We start from the raw sequence: 25,882 nt of genomic DNA, 5'->3' as shown, positions 1-25,882 counted from the left end.
AACTATTGGGATAAAGGTATCCCATTCGTATTGCTTGCCATTAGAAATGCTCCAAACATATCAAATCTGATTAATCCCTTCAGTCAACATTCGGTTAATAAAGTGAGAGGGCCTGTGAAATTAATTCAAGTGAATTTGACAGGATTGAATTCAGATATCTCACATTTTATTACGCACCAGAGATGATCGAGAGATTAATTAAGGTAGTTGAGTTTACAAAATAGCAACTGAAGGCAACACATCATAGAATGTAGCAGGTCGCAGGTAATAACTCTAAAGTTGGGACTTTCCCGCGGGTCGAAATATTAATATTGTTACCAGTGTTACCAGACACCTTCAAAGCCAGTTTTAGTGGACCCTATTGAATTGAGAAAAAATAAATAGGGTACATTGTCTGGTGAAGATGTTGGACATGAAAGAAAGAACTGTATCGGCTATGTCATGGGAATATGTCGAAAACTTAATATAGTAGATTTAGGGAACAGGAGAAACAGATGTTGGACACTGCCCCGCAGAGTGAGGAATCAAATCTAGATTTCGTGGAGTTTGACGTACCTCAAAATGCGTTGAACAATGAGGAAGTCCATGAGGAGTGCGATAATTTAATGGGTTATCTGTCTCAGGAGCAAAACAAAAAGCCCAGTTGAAAGGTTTATTGCAGCAGTATGAGGTCATATGCAGGAATAAGATTTTGAAAAATCATGCTATTGGACATGAGGTATAAGTATGGAAGGCTGCTCCAATAAAAGGACACCCTAAAAGACTTAATCCTTTCACATCTACACAGATCCAGAACGATGTGGACGCAAACCTCAACAAAGACTATATTGAGCTGTGTCCGTGTGAGTGGATTTCGCCAATCGTGTTAGTTCCCAAACCTGATGGGACTCAACGATTTTGCGTGGACTATAAGAAGGTCAAAACCATAACAAATTCGCATTCACATCCAAGATCAAGATTGTAAGACTGTACAGAGAAATTTGGACAAGTCAGATACATCATCAAGTTGGAATTACAGTGCGCTTATTGGCATTTAGCTTTATTAGAGAAAGTGAAAGACGTTTCTGCGTTTGTAACCCCAAATGGGCCATACGAATGTAAAGTGAAGATCACTGGAATGAGGTACACACCAGCCACTTTCCAAATACTCATGACCAGAGTTGTGGCTGAGTTAACAAACTGAGCAGTTAATCTGAATGATGTAGTGATCTTTAGCGAGTCATAAAAAGGTCACATCGTACAGTTGGCAGACATCTCTGAATATTTATGTGAAGCAAAACTTGTATATACTTTGGAAAAACAGAATTTGCGAAGGCAGAAGTGACATTCTTCGGACATAGCATCGGTCACGGATGGGTGACCAGAAGGACTGCCAGATGAATTACATCAAAGTATTTCCACAGACATCCTCAAAGAACGAGGTGTTCAATTTTTGGGACTATGCAGAATCAACCGGAAGTTTGTTTCAAACTTCAGCAATCAAGTTTCATATTCAACAGATTTATTGAAGAAGAAAATAAATTGTCGGTGGACAGAAGATTGCAAGGAGGCATTTGTCAATTTAAAGCACTTTTAATCATCACACTGTTTTAAGCTACAAACATTTTAATTCAAAAACGTCAACGTTGCAATCGATGCTGGCAGTATAGGAGCAGGAATATGATGATACAGTTGAACAGCAAATTGGCAGATGTTCAAGGAAATCCAACACATGCCAGAGAAAATACTCTACCACCGGGAAGGAAACATTGATTTTGGTGCTGACCTTACAACACATTGATGCTTAAGTGATGACAAATAAAACATACCACGGACCGCTAGGTGCAGTGATCACAATCCACTAATATTCATGTGTCACAAAGCTAGTCCCTTTTTTGGCTAAGAGCTATTCCTTGGTTAAAGTATACACTATCCTTGATGGTTTTCAGAGGGGAAATAAACCAGGCAATGCTCGGATCAGTCTGGTTTCGTGCAGAAATCAAATGAGTTTTGAGAGACCTTTTGTTTATACGTAAACTGGTGAGACTCCAGGCCAAACTGGTCATATTTTACAAATTATTTATAAAAAAGGAATGTGGCCACCTCTCTTGCTGAGATAAGCAACTTAGTATAATCTTGAGCTAGTCAGAAGTTCAACAGTGAGCTGTGTGGAAACTCTCTCTCTTTCCGCCCTTCAACTTCAACTTGCAAGCATGTGTTCAATTTACACAGGATTTAGATGGAGTTTGCTTTTGGGACTGTTGTGTGAATTCGGAACAGCATAATTTTGTCACGTTTGCATAGATTGCGATCTGTAGCGTTTCTTTATTCTGTTCCCTATGTTTGGTTGTGTAATTTTGTGAATAATGTTTTGTCTGTTTTAAAATCTAAGAGCTGGAAATGTGTTGCTGGAAAAGCGGAGCAGGTCAGGCAGCATCCAGGGAACAGGAGCACCGACGTTTCGGGCATAAGCCCTTCTTCAGGAAATCGCCTGTTCCCTGGATGCTGCCTGACCTGCTGCGCTTTTCCAGCAACACATTTCCAGCTCTGATCTCCAGCATCTGCAGACCTCACTTTCTCCTTAAAATCTAAGAGTCAACCCAATTAACTTACTCCGGGTAATGTTCACTGCACACTTACTGAAACAAATTGCAAAGTTGTTGTCTGGGGCTGCCTGCTTAAGAATGTTTTGAATGGTTGGCTATGTCCAAACACTTGGAATGATTTAAAGACAAAATATAATATGATCTCGTTGCCATCATATGGCAAGGATACTTACTTTCGAAACAGTACATTTTACGATTTGAAAACATGTGATAGCAAATGTGATATTGCAGATTTGAACATTAAAGTGTAGGTACAATTGAACACATACCGATGTTACATATGTATGTGCAGAAGTTAAGATGAGCATAGACTAATTAAATATATATCTCATTGTAATGGGAGTAAGAATCAGAATAGAAATGAACCTTTCTTTTGAATTTAATGCTATATGCTTCTCTTAAGTGGGAGGTGATATGAATTTGAAGGTCTGTATTATACTTTTAATAGAGAATGCTCTGAGAACTTGCAAGTACTTGTCAAATGCCTAACTTGCAGTCTCAGATGTACTGAAAAATTGAAAATATGTATCGTTTAGTTGTGAAATAGGTCCCTGAGATTGTTGCTGGTTTGACAACAATTCGAATACAATAAGTCAATTTAAATTATGCCCAGGGTATTAAAACCCAATCGAGTTTGAATTTCGTGATTTGCCAACAGTAACCAATGAGACAATCCAATGTTGGGGGATTAAAAAAGGGCAATCATTTTGAAATCAGACAAAGTAACAGCCGCGGCAAGAGTAAATGCAATCAAAGCGTAACTGACATGGAAAGTAGCTGTCATATCCAAAGATTGTCTCTCAAACCTTGCTTTTCATGTAATAAATATGAGTTAAAAGAAAGAAGACCATCCAGGGAGATATTCAGCGGCAATAAGACAGATACTGACGTCGAATGCCGCTCTATGCTTTTGAAATTAATTTGATGCGATTTTAATAAGTTCTTCATGTGGAATGAGCTCTTTCTGATGAAGAGGTTATGCTCGAAACGTCGAAACTCATGCTTCTCAGATGCCGCCTGACCGGCTCTGCTTTTCTAGCACGCACTCTTTGACTCTGATCTCCAGCATATGCAGTGCTCACCTTTTCTCAATAGTTGTTTGTTGTTTATTTCTAGAGCTAAAGAATGAATTGATCTTTTTTCGTTAAGTTAAGAAATTTTAGAGTTCCCTGCGACTCATTTATTTTATCAGATTACGAGGTGAAGAGAACTTTTCTGGACGTTTAATTTAATTAACAAAGGCATTCACACCCGTGTCGTAGCATTGTGCATTTTCTGTTGATCGTTAATATGATTCTAATTTCATTTCCATTTAAATTATGATTCCCTGAGCTAGTATATGTATCATGTTTAACTAAGGTGTGAATCCTTTCGGTAATGCAGGTAAAGATGCGAATTAACTCCAATCCTGGTGCTGATTTCTCTTCCTATCTCTTCAGCCAATTTATTCCCTTGCCTAATGCATGATTTGACAGTGCAGCATAAATGTTCCCTAATCGTTTGCGAAATTGCTGCCGTGCCATTTCTTTCCATAAACATTTCAGCAGCACTCTTCTGTCCCAAAGGTTACACGATTTCTGTCGTGACTGGCATTTCTTTTACTTTTCTCGGTACATATCTTCCGATGATCGGTCAGGTGACACACTGTCAAATCATGACATTCACACAAGTTTCCTTCTTTACACACACAACATTTCTTAGTCGACTTACATGACACGGTCTTCATATACTTCTCCTCATATTTCAAATTAACTAATTTGGATGCCTTGCTTTTCTTCCTGATAGATTTTTCCAATTATCTTGACTTTGCGTTTTTCAAAGCATTTTTCTCGAGCCTTACTTTGAAAGGTGATAATATTGATTGTTCTGCGACATAAAAAGGATTCCTTGTACATTAAAGACTTGTGGACATATGAGAACTTTTTAAATGACAAATTATTACAAATGTCTTACATATCCTAACCTCCTTGTCAACCAATGTTTCTAAACAGAAAACCGGAAAACACATAGTCAGGAAAGAACATGTAGACAGATTACAATATTGCAATTATCCTTACCAGATTGTTCCTTTGCAAGAACTGCGTGGTAAAAGCAATTGTCATTCTTCTTTTGTAAGCAACTTCTTATTAAAGCAATTCCAATTTTAAAAAAAATGCAAAGGAAGCAATCACAGATGGGTAGATCGTGGGTAGATTGACTGTCACATTAGAGCGATTGATTTATTTCCAAACACTTTGAACAAAGTAGAACATTAATGAAATCAGTTTCCTACATTATCTTAACAATGTATGGAACTTGCAATCATGTCTGTATGTCTGTCTGTATGTCTGTCTGTCTATCTATCTATCTATCTATCTATCTATCTATCTATCTATCTATCTATCTATCTATCTATCTATCTATCTATCTATCTATCTATCTATCTATCTATCTATCTATCTATCTATCTATCTATCTATCTATCTATCTATCTATCTATCTATCTATCTATCTATCTATCTATCTATCTATCTATCTATCTATCTATCTATCTATCTATCTATCTAATTTCTATATGTGCATACACACATATATGTTTATGTGTGTGTGATGTTGAAGTAAATAAACATACTCAGGACTCCTGTTCATATGATCACAAGTTATTACTATCCAATTCATCATGAGTCCTGTTGGAAATAATTTAAACACGGTTCGTTTGATTTGCAGATGTTTACAATTATTTCATTGAATCCCACACCTGCTTTTAAATTCTTTACATCTGTGGTGAATATTGGGTAAAGTTTAAAATTTAGCATAAGTTATTACTTCAAAGACTAATTGATTTGGCATTTTGTTTCAATCATCTCGTGTTTTACATAGAAATTGGAATGAAATGCCTCATAATTCGCATATCATTGACTATAAAATTGGTATAAATCATTAGAATATCATACAGTTATGTCAGTTTCCAAAGGAACTACTTCATTTCGGATGATGCCAAAATTTCCTCAAGTGGAATCATGCTTGTTGCACTGCAGGCCCCTGACTAATGGAGTGTTTCAGGGATCGAGGCTGAGCCCACTTCTGTTTGTTATCTACAAACATAAATTTGGATAAGAATGTACAAGGCATGATTAATAAGTTTGATAATAACCTTAAAATCAGGACTTCAGGAGTGCAGTAGAGAAGAAGGAATCGGGGTAAACGTTCACACTTCTGTGAAAGTGGAGTCAATAGTCGAGAGAGTAGTGAAAAAAGGTTTTTGGCACACTGGCCTTCATCAGTCAGGGCAGTGAATATAGACGTAGGGAATTTATACTGTTGTTTATCAGGACGTTTTGAGGCTGAATTTGGAGGGTTGTGTTCACTTTAGGTCATCTTGCCATATGAGGGATGCTACAGAAACATGGTAGAAAAATTTTACTCAAATGTTGCCTGGACTCAATTATCTGAGATTTAGGGACATTTTGGACAAGTTAGACGTTTTGAGATTGAGGAGGGATCTTACAGAGGGTTATAAGATGATGAGAGGCATGGATAGGGTGAATGCACTTAGTGGTTTTTCAAGCATTGTGGAATCGAAGACATGAGGACATCAGTTTAAGGTTAGTGGGAAAAGAATAAATGGGAAACTCAGACTTTTTTTTAACAGAGGGTGGTGCGCAGGTGTAATTAGATGACAGCAGACGTGGTGAGGTGGGGGGTGCATTAACAACATTTAAAATGCATTTGGAAAAACACATGAATAGGAATTATTCGAATGATTTGGACCAATCCAGTGAAATGTTGTTACTGTGGATGGACATTTTGGCTAGTATGGAACGATTTGATTTGAAAGGCCTGTCTCCGTGCTGCAGCAATCTGACTGTATGGCTCAATCACTTCCCTACGTTATCTTTCTCACTTTCCCTTTTACTATGATTACTTCATTGGTTACCTTTGTAAAAACTGCAATCTCTCCCTTTGTCTCTCCTGCCTGAAAAATGCACTTTGTCTGTAATAACGCTGTGCCATTGCAGCAGTACAGCACTTTTTCAAAACACCTTACAAACATATCTTCATTTTTAGAGTCCCAAATTAAAATAAAATATTTCATCACCCAACAGTGAATAATTGCCCTCAATTGTAATTTAGTAGATGAAGGAATGTAAACATCATCGCACCGTATTTTTGAACTCCACCAACACAGTTTCTCCAACGCTTATTTTCTTGTTGCTTACTTTGTTTCGAAGGACCAAGAGAGAAATGTGTTTTAAACGCAATACAATAGTCGATTACCCCGCACTCATTAAGAGAAATAATGAAGAGTATCAGTTTCACGAACGTAAGAAAATATTCATGATACACATTTTATTTTCATTTGTATTTTGACTCAGAAGGTGATTAACCGTGGTTAGTGCACTCACAAGCACTCTCTGCAAATGCAACTTCATTCCCCCATATCTTTGCAGACTATAAGTGTATGATACAATAGGAATATTCTTATTTCCATGCCATTTCAATGAATTGAAATATATCTCGATAATCAAGTCATAAACAAATGTGACAAGCTCAGTTCTGCTTTTTAATTCTGCGGAGTAATTCCAAGATTACACGGTTTCTGGCTGGAATTCCATGCTTCTGGGAATTCTCGGGCATGTCTCTTTTTGGCTTGTCCTAGGATGGAGGTGTTGTCCCAGTCCAAGTGGTATCCTTTGTCATCCATTTGTAAGGATACTAGTGGGACTGAGTCATATCTAGTTGTGGCTAGTTGATGTTCATGTATCTTGGTGGCTAGTTTTTAGCCTGTTTGTTCATTGTTGTGTTTTCTACAGTTGTTGCAATGTAGTTTGCAAATAACTTTAGTTTTGCTTGTTGTCAATATCGGCTCTTCCAAATTCATCTCATTATGTTATTTACTAAGTACCTTGCAAGAGCCGTAACAAACACGACATCGGACAAACAGGCCGAAAAATAGCCACAGGGATGCATGAACATCATCCAGCCACAAAGAAAAGACATGATCCACTCTCGCTAGTGTACATCCATACGGATGAAGAAGAACACCACTTCGACTGGGACAGCACATCCATCCCAGGACAAGCCATACAGAGACACACACAAGAATTTCAACTGGAATTCTTGGAACAAACACATTGACTTTGATCCCATTTACCTTCCCCTGAGAAAAAGAACAATAAGTTAGATCACCATAGGAGACGACGCCATTACAGGACGTGACATGCCCATAGCAAGTAAAACCAAACATATGAATAGAAAAGAAGAGCTGCACCACGAGTGCTTCATCCAGTGGCTCACTGAAGATGTTACCTAGCATGGTGACGAAACGCCTGACAATTAACCTTCCAGCACAGTGAGCAAACATAAATCCAGAACCTCAACCTGAACTACAAATCTTTTCAAAACTCATGATTTCCCATGTGTTGCATCATTAACATTGGCTCGTCATGTAAAATGGCATTATTTGTTTATACCTATAATTTACCTCTCTCTCTGCATTGATTGCATGCATATGTATGTATGCATATATATATATATATATATATATATATATATATATATATATATATATTATATACACACACACACACATATGTATGTGAGTCTACCTAACTAGCTAAGTATTTATCTTTCCAACGATACTTTAAGCAGTTTATCGTTTCTAGCTATGTGCATTGTTCTATCGTGGTGGCATCTTTACCTGGATACCCACTCCGATGATGTCCAGTCAAAAGTTTCATTCAAAGTTCGTAGAATATAATTCAGACATGTCCATTTGTAAAGAAAACACTAATTGAGGAATGAGAACACTGGCTGTTACAGATAGTTTTATGTATGAATTCAGAACCATAACCTTTTTTTTAACTTTGCGTTTAGGGTGAGGAACACTACCTGTCTCGATAATAGAAGAATTATTTTTTTTCAGCAAGAAAACGCAAATATCATGCAGGCTGAATTGTCCAGCTTATCAAAGAAATAATGCATTTGGCAAACGAATTTGGAAGCATTCAGTAACAACACAAATCTGGAGGATGTTTGTGAAAACTTCTATTCCTCGTAATGTTAGAAAGATACTCTTTGACATCGCACATTTTTTTAAAGTGTTCTTACCTTCTTGGTACTTGGAAAGATCTGGTTTGGGAACAAGTACTGGTCAATTGTCCTGTCCTGCATTTGTAGAAATAGCAGTGCTCATCCGTATTGAGTCAACAGGGGATATATGTTAATCAACCAATGCATATCTGATGTCTCGTTTCCATTTTTTTCTGACACTTCAACTAAATAATGCATGAAATTTATGATCATGCATTATCTTCTGTCTTTATCATAAAGTCAATCCCTCTACGCATTTGTGCATTCATCAATATCACTGGGGAAAGTAATTGTTTGTCAAAATGCTGGCACATTCATTCTTCATTGCGGTCCCAATGCAATAATTAGCCAGAAATTGAGTAAACATTTCAAATTGTAAATTTGTACATCTATTAGACGCATTTTTTAGAGGTCTCACCTCCTTTATATTTTCTGAGATCTAAAGGACGAAAAGGGAAAATCATTGAACTGTGAATTGTAGCACACATTTCTGTAATCAAGAGGAGTTGGTGGGGCATGAGGTTTTGGAGTTTGGAATTGTGAAATCTTCATAAACATCCTGTTCTGAAAGGAATTTCCAGAAGCAAAAAAACGTTTAATTGTAGACTCGCGCTTGTTCTGGACTGTGAGTTCCAAACAATTACAACAATTCTTATTAAATTTGCCTCGAGTGTATTTGCCACAACTGTAAAGCTCACATCCATTTCAGAGTTGTGGACTCCCTCTAAGTTGATTAGTAAATCATCTGTTCATGACCATCGCAATTCATTGAGGGACGGTCTACATTTTACGTGTAACGCATTTCTGATGCTGTTAGTCTCTTCACTATTATCCTTGTTCATCAGCCTGTATTAGGTAAGATCTTGCTGTTGTCAGAATGTTTCAATTTCTTAACATTTTTAATAAAAGACCTTATAGCAATATCGACCCGTTATTATTTCTTATTGCCATATTTCCAAAAAAGTGTCCGACAGCAGGAGAAAACTATGGCTATGTGAAGCATTTCTCGGTACTTCACACGCAGCATTATGTAAATAGGCAGAGACATTCCTTGCAGCATTTACATTTTTTACCAAGAACAAAGTCTACTGATGGCATTAAATATTTTGATTAATCATTCAGTAACATACGTTCCTTTTTCTGATGGTTGCTCCGACATATCACTAAGATCATTCAGCTGCAGTATTGCAATTGGTTAAATATTGCTTCTCTTTCAATTTTTATCTGGGGTGTGTTTATATATTTTTCTGCATGGTTTATTCATTATCGTGTCTTTGAAACTCATAATGTCCAACCCTCGTTGCCCTAGAATGGTTTGCTTTAAAATAAGTTATTTAGCAGATACTCAACACCTTATCAGAGATGACAATAATGATGTCACCTCGCGAGAAAACGAAACGTTTACAGAAAGATACATTGGCTAAATGAACAAATACAAACTTCTTTCAAACTTCATCGATAAATTGTCATGATGAAGAAATAATATTTCGTCCTGTCAATTGAAATGCAAGCACTGAATAAGAAAAAAATGTGGGAATTCCTGTTTTGGACACGTCTACTAACACCTTGATCATCATTTTCTCTTTACCTGCTTGGTGCTTCGCTAGATCTGCAGGACAAAGTAGACCTTGATGAAAAAGTCTATTTCTAAAAATCACAAACGAAATAAGGCAACGCTAAGCACTCAAAAATTGAGCAATGAAACACTACATTCGTGGCTGAAATTTTAACTATATTAATCGACAAATTTTACATTTTTTCCCCTTGCCAAGCATATCGTTATCAGGGATATTCGTCGTACTGTCTATTTACTTCAATTTTGCAGCATCTTTGATATTAGACGTTTTATAGTCGTTTGTTATTCCCCACGTACTTCCTTTGATTGAAGCTGAATTTTCCTTGAAGATATAATGCAGCACTGACTCTATTAATCATTGCAATTGGCATATGTTTCTTCTAACATTTGAAGTATGCTAACTCCTCGTCAACATTGAGCTTTTATTTTTAAAAGCTCACCTTCTTTGCATTTCGTAAGTTCTGAAAGGCCCGAATGGAAAAAGTAAATATTTAACGTTATTTGAACATCATTTTCCAAATGACAACGTAATCATGATGAGTTGCAACAACGTCGGAAACATGAACAAATAGTTTAAACTACACAATACAAGTATAACAATAAAGACATCCAATAACATCAGCTGAGAGTCATGAAAAGTAAATCAATTATGAAAATTCGTTCACTTTCTCGGAAAAAGGTAAAGTAAAGTAGAATGCACATAATGCTTAAATGTACTATTTAATCTCTGTCATTCTGTGCACCTCAAGAGGTCAAAGCAACTGAAAATTCCGTTTGTGAGGTAACAATCGTTTTCAAAGTGAGAAACGTAAAACAAAGTATATAAAATCTTCTCAAACTATGTGAACTAACCTGATATTTGAACTGCCTGGAAAAAGCAGCATTAGAAGAACTGCTTAAACTTTAGTTCGCCAAACTATTGGCGACATTGAATGGTAGTTTCTTCAAAGTTTGGGTGAAGATTTGTAGCTCGGGTGCTCGTTGCTGTGGTTCTGTTCGCCGAGCTGGAAGTTTTTGTTGCAAGCGTTTCGTCCCCTGTCGAGGTGACATCCTCAGTGCTTGGAAGCCTCCTGTGAAGCGCTTCTATGGTGTTTCCTCCGGCATTTATAGTGGCCTGTCCCTGCCGCTTCCGGTTGTCAGTTTCAGCTGTCCGCTGCAGTGGCCGGTATATTGGGTCCAGGTCGATGTGTTTGTTGATGGAGTTTGTGGATGAGTGCCATGCTTCTAGGAATTCCCTGGCTGTTCTTTGTTTGGCTTGCCCTATAATGGTAGTGTTGTCCCAGTCGAATTCATGTTGCTTGTCGTCTGCGTGTGTGACTACTAAGGATAGCTGGTCGTGGCGTTTCGTGGCTAGTTGATGGTCATGGATGCGGATCGTTAGCTGTGTTCCTGTTTGTCCTATATAGTGTTTTGTGCAGTCCTTGCATGGGATTTTGTACACTACATTAGCTTTGCTCATGCTGGGTATAGGGTCCTTCAGTCTGGTGAGTTGTTGTCTGAGGGTGGCTGTTGGTTTGTGTGCTGTTATAAGTCCTAGTGGTCGCAGTAGTCTGGCTGTCAGTTCTGAAATGCTCCTGATGTATGGTAGTGTGGCTAGTCCTTTGGGTTCCGGCATGTCCTCGTTCCATTGTCTTTCTCTTCGGCATCTGTTGATGAAATTGCGCGGGTATCCGTTTTTGGCAAATACCTTGTACAGGTGTTCCTCTTCCTCTTTTTGCAGTTCTAGTGTGCTGCAGTGTGTTGTGGCCCTTTTGAATAGTGTCTTGATGCAACGTCGTTTGTGTGTGTTGGGGTGGTTGCTTTCATAGTTCAGGACTTGGTCTGTGTGTGTGGCTTTCCTGTATACCTTTGTGGTGAATTCTCCGTTCGGTGTTCTCTGTACCATCTGTCTAGGAATCGGAGTTGGTTACCCTTTTCTTCTTCTATCGTGAATCGGATTCCTGTTAGTGTGGCGTTGATGGTCCGGTGTGTTTTCTCTATTTCTGTGTATTTAATGATTACAAAGGTGTCATCCACATATCTGGCCCAGAGTTTGGGTTGAATTTGTGGTAAGACTGTTTGTTCTAACCTTTGCATTACTGCTTCTGCTATGAGTCCAGAGATCGGTGAGCCCATGGGTGTTCCGTTGATTTGTTCGTACATCTGGTTGTTGAATGTGAAGTGTGTTGTGAGGCACAAGTCCAGTAGTTTAAGTATGCCGTCTTTGTTGATAGGTTCCACGTCCTGTTGTCTGTTCTGTATGTCCAGCAAGTTGGCTATTGTTTCTCTGGCTAGGGTTTTGTCAATAGAGGTGAACAGTGCTGTTACGTCGAATGAAACCATCGTTTCTTCCTTGTCTATGTGTATATTTCTGATGATGTCCAAGAATTCCTGTGTTGATTGTATAGATTATCTGGATCCGCTGATCAGTTGTTTCAGTTTCTGGTAGTTTCTTCACCCTGTTAGAAAGAGAACTTATTCCTAATTGAAGATTGTGTTAATTAAGTTCAAAATTAGATCTCTGAAAAGGAGATTTTAAATTAGCAGATTTGCAAATTAACCCATGACTTGTTGTAGCTAGCCAGGAAGTCTGGATAATTTGGATTTGGTACCATGCTATGAAAGAGTCGAAAAATGTGGCGATATGAAATCAAAACTGTTCAGGCAGCATCGGTGCAGCAGGAGAATTGACTTTTTTGGCAGAAGCACTTCACTGGAAATTTAGGGGAGGAAAGGAGACTGAAATTAAATAGGACGGGGAATGTGGGATTTGCTGGAAAGTAGCTGGGAAAAAAAGTTAAATAGATGCAGGTGGGCCATGATGGTGATAGTTCAGAGGAGAATGTAGAGTGGATAGTTTTGAAGGAAGGGGGAATGTAGGACAAGGCCTTGTCCACCGCCAAATCCAAGCCACCGGATGCCAGGAGAAACAATGCTTCAACTTCTGCCTTGATAAAACACGAGGTGTAAAACCTGCACACATACCTCCCGCCTCAGCTCCATCCAAGCAACAAAGGATGCTTTCACATCCATAAGAGGTTTTGCCGCACATGCAGAGACGCCATCTACTGTGTCAGTTGCTCTAGATTTGGTCTCCACTCCACTGGCGAGACAGGCCGCCAACTGACCGACCATTTCAGGGAATATCTCTGGGACACATGCACGAAACAACTTCAACACACTGTGACTGATTACATCAACAGCTCCGACCAATCCGCCAAGAAATGCATGTCCTGGGCTTCCTTCACGCCAACTTTAAGTCACGAATCATTTGGGGGAAGAAGGCCTCATCTTCTATCTTGTGACTCTCAAACCACTCGATATCACTGTCGATTTCACAATTTTGCTTCTCCCCTCTACCATCTCATGCAGATCCGACCATCCAATGTAGAACTGCCATCTTTAAATGTCCTCACTCCTCATCTTCCTTCCCACATATTCGCTCCATTGTCTACTCTGATCTATTGCCATCCCCCGCCCCCACCATCCGAATCATTCTAACGCCTTTCCAGGTGCCTCTTCCCCAGCTCCACGTTCAGCATCCTTTTTCTCTCAGCCACATTAATTACTCACATTCTTGAAGAAGAGCTTACACCTGAAACTTCGATTCTCGTGGTTCTTGAATGCTGCCTGACGTGTTGTGCTTTAAAAGCACCACATTTGTTTGACTACGATGGCCAACGTCTGCACTCCTCAGTTCCGCCCTCCATGATATGAAAGCCAACTGTTCTTGAACTAAAGCGAGTCAAATTCAGAAAACACTGTTTTTTGTCATAGCTCTAAAATGGATAAAGAATCATAAAGGTTAGAATTAAAATGACATAGGGAATTAAAATTAAGATTATAAATTTGCCATTTAAACAGTGAATCGGCTATTCTTATTTGGGACGACCCACATTGGCAGTGGAGTATCAGAAGAGCGAGATAGAAAGAAATGATCTCATGAAATTGCGGGTTAATGTTAGCAATATGCAGTATCACAACAAAAAAGATCGACTTCCTGGAAACAAAAAAAATGTTTAAAGACGTTACCTTTTGAAGTTTGTTTTCGGAATTCTATGTGTAATCATAGAAAAATAGAATCCCTTTTTTCTATTTTTTGTATTCAATCACGGGATGAGGGCGTCACTGACTTGCCAGCATTTATTGATTATCCCTACCTGCCTGGAGGTGAGTGAAGAGCCAATAATATTGCTGTCTAACTGGAGTCGCATGTAGGCCAGGTTTGATAATGACAGCAATTTCCGTCCATCAAGGACATTGGTGAGTCAGCTGCATATCGTTGACAAGTGACAAGGCCATCTCTTTGTTTGTTTTCTCAGAAAGGAACACAGAATCATAGTTCAAAACCGTTTCACAACAGGAAAAACACAACGAAAATAAATCGACATATAATCTCTACTTCGCACTATTTTCTGAAGTAACTGTAGTTACTGACGTTAAGGCGTTCTCTTTTTTTTGACAATGAACTTTTATGAAAAGCATGCAATCGCAACATCTGATATTCTCATTAAAAACAAAGTTAAATTCATCCAGAACTACAAAGAATTATGAAACCAGAACTGGAAACAATTCAATATTGCACATTATTTTTAAACAAATTAAATTTCACAAAGGTAATTAAATATTAACTTGCAAGTCATTAAATGTATGGATTGGATTCAATCAATTGAAATAAAAATTGAGTACATAGTTTACTAATATCAGAATGATGTACTTAGGCTTATGCTTTGTCAATTCAAATATAATCATTTTATGTATGGCAGAGGAAGTGCACCCTTTAGGGGAAGAAAGGACTAAAGCCAAAACGTAGATTGGCTTACATATTTGAGACAAAAAATCCAAAACAAAATATAATTAAAACACTATTCTTTTGAAGTGTAAGAGCTACCTTGTAATCTTTAGGAATACTTTTAATAAAACAACTATTTTGGAATGTACGTTTAGCGAGGGAGTCATTGAAGGAACTCGGATGCTGAGACATCAACAAGACTCTGTTGGGTGAACAATGTAGAGTGTTTAACACGTTTCAACGGTGGTTCCAATCATCAGCTTCAGAGCCAAATGTCGACTGTAAATGTTGTTGACATACCATGATTGACAGAAAAGATAAAACACAAGCAGCTAATTGTTTTTTTTTTGAAGAAGGGAGTAACCTCAAACCTGCACCTGCAATTAATTTGCGATTTGCTTGAAGCAAAATTAGGATTAGCTTTCGGAAAATTGCAACCAACTAATTTAAGATACATGAGACACCTAAACACGTGTGCACTATAATCCGTGTAATAAAAAGCAAAACAACAAGAACAGAGAACATAATTTTAGACAGAAGAGGAAGAAGGAACGAAATAGATCAATGACTTTGAGCGAAATTGATCATATATTCGAAGAACCTGAAACGGTATTGTTGACAGAGAATAAGATTAGTACTCAACATGTGAGTAATGGAAATTAGTCCACATAATTTGCAGTGCATTATTACCCTTATGAAGTGTTAACATGGAAAAGTGGTCCTTAATTATGGCACAACTGATGTTGTAATACATTAGAGAGACACTTATTGCAGAAAGAAAGTACGATCTGTAAGATGAGCATTGATAATTTGGCTAAATGGGAACGAACCTGGCAGATGAACTTTAATTCAGCGAAATTTGTTAGAAAAAAATGCATGGTAAGACAATGCAATGTTTACTGGAGTAAATGGGCAGAAAGCCCTTGGAAGAATCATAGTTACATCGCAGTTGAAGCAGGACTAGAACTTTTAGCTCTTCAAGCCTTCTCCGCTATTCATTAAGGTCATGGCTGATCTATACAACTTCTAATTTCCCAACACGTGGCTTATCCTCTAACTCTTAAATCCTCTGACATGCAAAAACCCATTCTACGGTGTCGTGAATATGTTTAATGGAGCTGTCTCTACTGCCTCCTTGGGCAGCGAATTCTATGCATTCACTCCCTTCTGGGAAAAAAAGTTTTTTTTTTCCTCATATCTGTCCTCAACGTATTTCATCTAACCTTAAGGCCATATCTCCTCTCCTAGTTATACAATCCAGCAGGAGTAATAAAACGTGTCTGCCTTTTTCTTACATATCCTTTTCATAAGGTTTTATACTTGAAAAGATCTCCATTCATTCTTGCATGGAACTCGCAGGCAGCTCAAATTCTCCTCATAGGATAAACCCCTCATCTCGGAATCAGACTGGTGAACCTCCTCTGCACCACTTCCAAAGCCAGTATATACTTCCTCCAGTCCGGAGACCAGAACTTTTCACCATACTGAAAAGCCTAAACAACACCTTGTACAATTTCAGCAGAACCATCCTGCCATAAATTCAATCCCCTTAGAATGAAGGCCAATAATCCGGTTGTGTTCCTGTTTACCTGTTGCTCCTGCAAATCAACTTTTAGTGATTCATGTAAATGCATTCGTAAGTCCCTCCTCAGAAAAACATGCTGCAGTCTTTCAGCATTTATATAATTCTCTGATCTACAACTTTTATTTCGAAAGTAGATCACCTCGCAATTACCAACGTTGTACTTCATCTTCATAACTAATCACTTAACCTATTAGATTATCTTTGCAGACAGTCGGCATGCGCTTCACAGTTTATCTTTGCACTTAATTCAGTGTCATCAGCAAACTTGTAGACGTTATACTCCGTCTCCTCTTCCAAACGATTTATGTATATCATGTCCAGCGGGACCAAACCATGCAGCATCCCCTCACCACTGATCTCCAAACAGGCAAAAAATACCCTTTTAATCATTCTTTCTGATTTCTATTGGTTCACCAGTCTTCTAACCATGTTAATACATTCCCTGCAACTTCATGTGTTCATTTTTACGGATGATTCTTTTTTACGTGGCACCTTATCGAATTCGTTCTGCAAATCCAGATATAAAACATACACCTGTTCCACGCCATCGCCGCGCTTCAAATGCTCAAAGAGTTCCAGAAAGTTTGTCAAACACGACCTTCTCTTCCTGAATCTATTCTGTGTCTGCATATTGGAAACATTCACGTCCAGATGGCTCAATTTGGTTTTAAATGATCGCCTCCAGCATTTTCCCGATTCCAGGAGTTCAGTCACTTACATGATTCTCTACTGGTGGCCAGGTATGTTGAAACCTTTGGTAAGAAAGCGTTTTGAATAATCGAATTTGTAAATAGAGGCGTGGAACATCAAGCAAGTAAGTGGTGCATATGTCCAAAATAATTTATCAGACAACGTTGATTTGTGGACATTTTTATTTCAGGAATTATGAGAGAGTTCAAAGGAAGTGCACAGAGTGATAAAACGTATGAGATGAATAACACAAGAAGACTTATAAAATATGGGCTTTTAGAGCTCGAAACTAAGCAGAAGCTTTGAATTGAAATTCCACGATATGTCTATTACTGGTGAAAGTATGACAAAGAAATTGACCTTGTGCAGCATCCGATCAATTGAATGATTCTGACGACAATTGTGTGTGATTTTTTTCTAAAAGAGGTCAAACCATGTGGCAAAGAACAGATGAGTGAAAGGCGTAGCGTGAGCTAATTTCTGGCATTGTATCGCATAAAGGCAACAATAGGATTAAACCTCAGATTACAAGGTGAAGATTTGCAAGCTACATAATCATAATACAATTAGGTCCAGAAATTTGAATGACGGTTTTATCGAAAAATAATTAAATAATCACAGTTAAGGGAGTGTTCTGCAAACTCACGAGCTTTGTATAGTGCGAACAATTGCAAAGGAACATGGGGAAATCACAGAACATAGAATAGTAAAACATAGACCAGATCTTCAGCCGTTGATGTTGTGTCAATCTTCCATCCTGTTTCAAGATAGAACTAACCGACGATCCGTTCACTTCACTTTAATTCACTTCCCTATCCAAGAGTGACTTAGAGGTTCCTAATCTATACGACACTACTATCACTGTTAATAATGCATGCCAAGCACCCATCACTCACTGTGTAAAAATCCTAGCTCTAACATCTCCCCTAAACATGCCTCGAATTACCTTGAAATTTTGCCTCAGACTGATAGGTATTCCAATCTGCAGTTAAACAAAAATCTCTGTCCATCCACCCTGTTTATGTCTTTCATTGTCTTGTGCACACCTATCACATTACACACCCCGTGCTGGCCTCCTACCTGCCCTCGACCTCTTCATAGCCAACTGCCGCCGCGATATGAACCGCCACCTGAACTCCCCCACCCCTCTCACCCACTCCAACCTCTCACCCGTGGAACGCGCAGCCCTCCACTCCCTCCGTTGCAACCCCAACCTCACTATCAAACCAGCAGACAAGGGAGGCGCGGAAGTAATTTGGCGCACCGACCTTTACACCGCTGAGGCCAAACGCCAGCTCGCAGATACCTCCTCCTACTGCCCCCTTGACCATGACCCCACCCCCCACCACCAAACCATTATCTCCCAGACCATCCATAACCTCATCACCTCGGGGGATCTCCCATCCACCGTCTCCAACCTCATAGTCCCAAAACCCCACACCGCCCGCTTCTACCTCCTGCCCAAAATCCACAAACCTGACTGCCCTGGCCGACCCGATGTCTCCGCCTGCTCCTGGCCCAAAGAACTCATCTCCGCATACCTTGACACGGTCCTGTCCCCCTTAGTCCAAGAACTCCCCACCTACATTCGGGACACCACCCATGCCCTCCACCTCCTCCATGATTTTCACTTCTCCGGTCCCCAACGCCTTATCTTCACCATGGACATTCAGTCCCTGTACACCTCCATCCCCCATCACGAAGGACTCAAAGCCCTCCGCTTATTCCTTTCCCGCCGTACCGACCAGTGCCCTTCCACTGACACCCTCCTTCGACTGACTGAACTGGTCCTCACCCTGAACAACTTCTCTTTCCAATCCTCCCACTTCCTCCAAACGAAAGGAGTAGGCATGGGCACCCGCATGGGCCCCAGCTTTGCCTGCCTCTTCGTAGGATATGTGGAACAGTCCATCTTCCGCAACTACACTGGCCCCACCCCCCACCTTTTCCTCCGCTACATCGATGACTGTATCCGCGCCGCGTCGTGCTCCCACGAGGAGGTTGAACAGTTCATCCACTTCACCAACACCTTTCACCCCGACTTCAAATTCTCCTGGACAGTCTCAGATTCCTCCCTCCCCTTCCTCGACCTTTCTATTTCTATCTCAGGCGACCGAATCAACACGGACATCCACTATAAACCGACCGACTCCCACAGCTACCTGGACTACACCTCCTCCCACCCTGCCCCCTGTAAAAACGCCATCCCATTCTCCCAATTTCTTCGTCTCCGCCGCATCTGCTCCCAGGAGGACCAGTTCCAAAAACGTACAACCCAGATGGCCTTCTTCTTCAAGGACCGCAATTTCCCCCCCGACGTGGTCGACGATGACCTCCACCACATCTCTTCCACTTCCCGCTCCTCCGCCTTTGAGCCCCGCCCCCCAACCGCCACCAGGACAGAACCCCACTGGTCCTCACCTACCACCCCACCAATCTCCATGTACAGCGCATCATCCGCCGTCATTTCCACCACCTCCAAACGGACCCCACCACCAAGGATATATTTCCCTCCCCTCCACTATCAGCATTCCGTAAAGACCACTCCCTCCGTGACTCCCTCGTCAGATTCACACCCCCCACCAACCCAACCTCCACTCCCAGCACCTTCCCCTGCAACCGCAGGAGGTGCAAGACTTGCGCCCACACCTCCCCCCTCACCTCCCTCCAAGGCCCCAAAGGAAACTTCCATATTCGCCACACATTCACCTGCACCTCCACACACATGCTCTATTGCATCCTCTGCACCCGATGTGGCCTCCTCTATATTGGGGAGACAGGCCGCCTACTTGTGGAGCGTTTCAGAGAACACCTCTGGGACACCCGGACCAACCAACCCAACCACCCTGTGGCTCAACACTTCAACTCCCCCTCCCACTCCACCAAGGATATGCAGGTCTTTGGACTCCTCCATCGACAGACCACAACAACACGATGGTTGGAGGAAGAGCGCCTCATCTTCTGCCTAGGAACCCTCCAACCACAAGGGATGAACTCGCATTTCACCAGTTTCCTCATTTCCCCTCCCCCACCTTGTCTCAGTCAAATCCATTGAACTCAGCACCGCCTTCCTAACCTGCAACCTTCTTACTGACCTCGCCGCCACCACCCGTCTGACCTATCACCCTCACCTGACCTCTTTCCACCTATCACATTTCCGACGCCCCTTGCCCAAGTCCCTCCTCCCTACCTTTTATCTTAGCCTGCTGGACAAACTTTCCTCATTCCTGAAGAAGGGCTTATGCCCGAAACGTCGATTCTCCTGTTCCCTGGATGCTGCCTGACCTGCTGCGCTTTTTCAGCAACACATTCTCAGCTCTGATCTCCAGCATCTGCAGACCTCAATTTCTCCTATCACATTACATGAACTCCTTAGTCGCTTCATTGAGAAAGCGCCTAGGGCCCCCAACGTTTCTTCATAAGACAAGCCCTCCAGACCAGGCAGCACACTGGAAACATTACACTGCATCTTATCGAAAGCTTCCACATCCTTTTTATAATGAGGTGATCAGAACTGAACAGAATATGCCAAGAATAGTGTAACCAGGGCTTTAAAGCGCTATCCACTGTAAATGAAAGTCAAGAAACTATTTACCTTCTTCACAAACCTATCAAATTGGGTGGCAACTTGAAGGATCTAAGGAGCAAAGGCTCTTTCTGTTCCTCTACACTACCAAGATTCATGCCTTCAACCCTGTAATGTGCATTCAAATTCAACCTTACTAAATGAATCACTTCACACTTTTCCTGGCTAAAATTCATTTGCCCCTTGTCAGCCGAGCTTTGCATCCTGTCAATGTTCTGTTGTAAACTACAACAGTTCTCCACCCTACCCACAACTGCAGCAAGCTACGTTTCATCGGCACACTTACTCACCCACTCTTCCACTTCTTCATGCAAGTTAATCATTATTGTCATAAGGAGCAAATGCTATGTACTCCACACCCACTGCTCCATCTTTAGTAATGTCTTTTGTCACATCTTCAAAAATTCGATAAGGCTTGAGAGGCATGACCTGCTGACCATCTCTAATCAAATAATATTTTCCAAGTAATAATCAATGCTGTTTCTCAGATTTATCTCCGCTAATTTCCTGACTACAGACATAAGACTGACTTTTCTGTAATTCCCAAGATTATCCCCATTTCCTTTCTTGAACAACGGAATAACAGTTCCAAAACCCAAACCTCTGATGTTACTCCAATGGCCTGTGAAGACGCAACGCTCTTCAGCAAAGGCGCAGCAATCCCTTCTCTCTCTAGTAGTAATAATCTTGGATATATACTGCCTTAGCAGGGGACTTCCGTATCCTCGTGTTTTTCAAATTTCCAGCACCTCCTCCTACTTAACTTCAAATGTACGAGCATGTAAGCCTGTTCCATGCTGGCCTCACAAAGACCAAAAAACACACTTAAGGATGAATACTGAAGCAAAATATACATAAAAGAATTTTCCTACTTCCAGTGATTCCAAGCGCAGGTTCCCTCCACTATTCCTCATCAGGCTTATCTTCACTCTGGCCATCCTTGTGCTCCTCACACAACTGTAGAACACCTTACTGTTTTGCTTAATCCTACACGCCAAGACTTTTAATGCCCCATTCTCGCTCTACTATTTTCATTCTTTCGTTTCTTCCTGGCTGCATTGGAACCCACCAGAGACCTGTATGATCCTCGTGTTGTCATTTTGTTTAGCAAACTTGTGTCTCCCTCTTTACTAGATATTGCTCATCTCTACTCAGCCAACGTTTCTTCAACCTACCGTCTGTTCCCTGCCTTGGACAAACGTACCCAGCGCTCGCAGCAACTGCACTCCAAAAACCTCAGCACTGCTGTCGTGTGCATTTTGCTCAGAATGTCTGTTCCCATTTCATGCTCCTCAGTTCCTGCCTAATTGCAGTGTAATGTCAGTTGTCCCAACTAAATGCTTTCCCCTAAAATATGTTCGTATTCTGCTCCATGAAAACACTAAAGGTCAGGGAGTTGTGATCACCACCAACGAAATGTTCTCCCATTGAGAGATTCCACACCTGACCTACTTCTTTGCAAGGCACCGAGTCAAGTATGACCTCGCAAACAGTTGTCCTATCTACATATAGAGTCAGGAATCCTAACTGGACAAGCCTGACAAAATCTGGATCATCTAAACCTTTTGCAGAAAGGAGGTTCCAATCTATATTGGGAAATCGGAATCATCTATGACAATAGCAGTTCCGCCTGCACCTTTCTAAGGTCTGCCACGCAATCTGCCATCCAATCTACTCCCCCATGTCTCCCATAACCCCTAATAATGTGGCTGCTATTTTCCTGTTTTTGACTTCCACCCATTAGAAAAAAACTCTAGTCGACGACATCCCTTTCTGCAGCTGTGATGCCATATCTGATTCGTATCGTCATTCCCACACTTCCTTTACCTCCCCCCATTCCCCACCACCAATCCTTTTGAAACACGTGCAGAGAAACATTTTGCCAGTGGACAATAGTAGAGACTTCGACCTGATACTTCTGACAGATCACAAGTTAATAACGACTTCATCAGCCAAAAAGTAGGATATAAATCGGGAATCAAATCCTAGAAGCTCTGAAGCTATGTTTTCAATTCGCTTGGATTGCAGAAGGCCATTCCCTAAAAACAGAATTCATTCCTTATGAATTGATATAAACGAGAATGACTGAACAACAACAGAAACATCCCACATTCTTTCATCATCTCAGAACTTCTTCATTTCTTTCAGTTTCTGTCTCCAACTCTGACTTCATCTGTTGCTCTTCTGGTTGTTCATCTCTTTCTGTCTCATCTTTTCTTTTCAATCTCACTTCATTCGACTTCTCCCTTTTTTCTATATTTGCCTGCTTATTTGGCTGTCTGTTTCTGTCTCACTCACACACGTACAAAGTCCTTGCCTCTGTCTTCGGTCTGTATCTCTGTCTTGAACTCACCTTGCCAAAGTCTTATCTCTCTGTCTCAATGGCTTACTCTCTCTCTGTCTCAAACTCTGCCTGTCTCTCTGTATCTGTCTGGCTATCTTACTGGATCTCACAGGCTTATACGCCATCACACATGCACTTTGCCATGCTTGCACATGCGCAAACACACACTGTCTCACTTGTACACACTCACGCACATGCACTCGCATACTCTCTCTCTCTTTCCCTCTTTCATTTCTCTCTATCTCTTTCTTTTTGTGTCTTTATCTGACTGACGTCTGATTCTCACTTTTTTTCCATCCTTTTACCTTTCCCTGTTTCTCCTTGGTTTTCTGTATCCCGCTGTCTGTTTGTAGCCTTCCTGTCTGTCTGTGTCTGGCAGTATCCCATTGTGTCTTTCTCAGTTACTACTGTTTACTTTGTTTTTGTCTGTCTCTTGATCTCATTTCTCTCGCTCTCTCTCCTTCCCTCTGTTCGTTGATACAGAAGCCACATTGCTTCTTTGTGAGTCTGGTCCACACAGAAAAATGTTGAAGATGTAATTTTCCTGACCTGCTTGTTCTTTCGCATGAACTGAAACATGAAATAAAACATAATTGAAAATTATCACGACATTCGATCGCCATGTATTTTACTTCCACATAACAGCAGCTGGATTGTATTCCAGCCCTCACCTTCCTTATATTTCTTCATACCTGCAGGGTACAACAAATATTTCGGAAATCATTTTAACACATTTGCCTGATATATATCTGTCCTTGAATCATTAGCATTGAAACCATTTGGAAAATAAAGGAGAATGATTTGATTCAATTCAACATTTTTTTTTCTCAGAAAAACATGGTAAAACCATCTCATCATCAGAAACAGCACCCTGGAAAAGTATACTGGAATAGTTCAATCCACTTAATTTCAGGCAATGGAACTGTTCTGGCTGAGCATGTGGAGTTGCCAATTTCAAATCATGGTCATTGTTCATAACATCTAATAAAAAGAATTCTGGAAAGAGATAATTTACCCACTTCAAATATGAACAGCCATTCACTAAGGAGCTTCTCAGAGAAAGTCATGACTTCAGATGCTGGAAAGTCAGAGAAAAGTTGTGTGGCACTGGAAAAGCACAGCAGATCAGTCAGCATCTGAGCAGCAGAACAGTCGAATATTAGATCATAACCCTTCATCAGGAATGTGGACGGTGCAAGGGGATCAGAATTAAGCTGGGGGATGGAGGAGTGGCTTAGGGAAAGTTGGCTTTGAAGGAAACAGGTGGATGCAGACATATGCAGTAACAACCCCACCAATGTGGAGCCGAGCACTTCAACTCCCCCTCTAACTCCATCAAGGACATGCAAGTCCTGGGCATTCTCCAAAGCCACATCAAATCCATCTGCAAACTGGAGGAACAACACTTTATCTAACGCATTGGGACCGTTCGATCACAGAGCATCACCATCGACATCACTAGATTCGTAGTATCTCCTCCCCAACTCATCTCACATCCAACCCTCCAACTTGACACCGTCCATTTGACCCGTCATACCTTTCCATATTCCTTACCAACTATATGCTTCACCCTCCTCAATGACCTATCACAATTACCCCTCAAATTGCATTCAACGATCGTCTTCACAGCCATTTTCCTCCCAGTCCCAAGACTATCTCCTCTGACTCGCTCAGCCCTCTTCCCACTCCACATTCCTGGTTAAGGGGTTTTGCAAATAATTTCGACTCTCCTTCTCCTCGGATGCAACCTGACCTATTGTGCTTTGCCAGTGGCACACTTTTCAACACTAAGAAAGGTCGGATCAATACGATGAAAACGTGATAAAATATGCCATTTTTTTCTCGTAATCGATTTACATTTTTTCTGCAATTTCAAAAGATTTACTAATGTAGTCAACTTCCCAACATTTTTCCATCATTTGTTGGAGACATGATCTGCTGCAGCATCCAGGGCAGTTCCAATGCATTTCCATTTCTGCCTATTTCAAATTACCTGCCAACGTATCGTCATTAATTTGGACTGCTTATTATTAAAGACTTCAGGCACCAATATAGGTATCAGAATATGCTTTTCTCCATTGCTTGTGAGATTCGATTCTTCCTGGCTTATATTTGTGGCCATTTAAAATAGAATGTGTGAAATATTTGTTTGTGATCTGCAGTTAATTGGCTGCAAATCTGAGAGGTCAAGCTACGAAAGCAGTATTTAAAATGAATATGAACCGTTGAAGATCTGAGCCCTCGGGGAAGCATCTATTGGTTCCGTGATTGGTTAGTGAAGACACCTGTAAACGATTCTTTGTCAATCACAAAAGTAATCATTTATTCGATGATATAGCGCTGGGTTGGTAGAAGGTGATTCGCCCAGAAGTATGAACACTCCTTGGAAATCAAAGGAATCCATCATCTAAATAGAGTTGAATAAGATGTATATACATTGTTCATAGTCAGACATGAAGACGATCGCCAACTAATACATGATATCACTTCATTGATCATTGCTTAAACGAATGATTTTGATTTATAACATGTTAAGTCATAACGATTGTGTCATCTCTACAAAGATTCGCACCTTGCTGAGTGTGGCTAGCATTTCCTCATCTTATTGGTCTATGTCTGCATGCGAGTGGTTCTAGTGGTTAGTTACTTATATAGCTTTAGAGATGACAAAGT

This window comes from Chiloscyllium plagiosum, unplaced genomic scaffold, assembly GCF_037043375.1.
Source record: "Chiloscyllium plagiosum isolate Xiang-an unplaced genomic scaffold, Cpla_swu_hap1 HiC_scaffold_38, whole genome shotgun sequence".
Taxonomy (NCBI): Eukaryota; Metazoa; Chordata; class Chondrichthyes; order Orectolobiformes; family Hemiscylliidae; genus Chiloscyllium; species Chiloscyllium plagiosum.
This window is presented reverse-complemented; position numbering follows the sequence as displayed.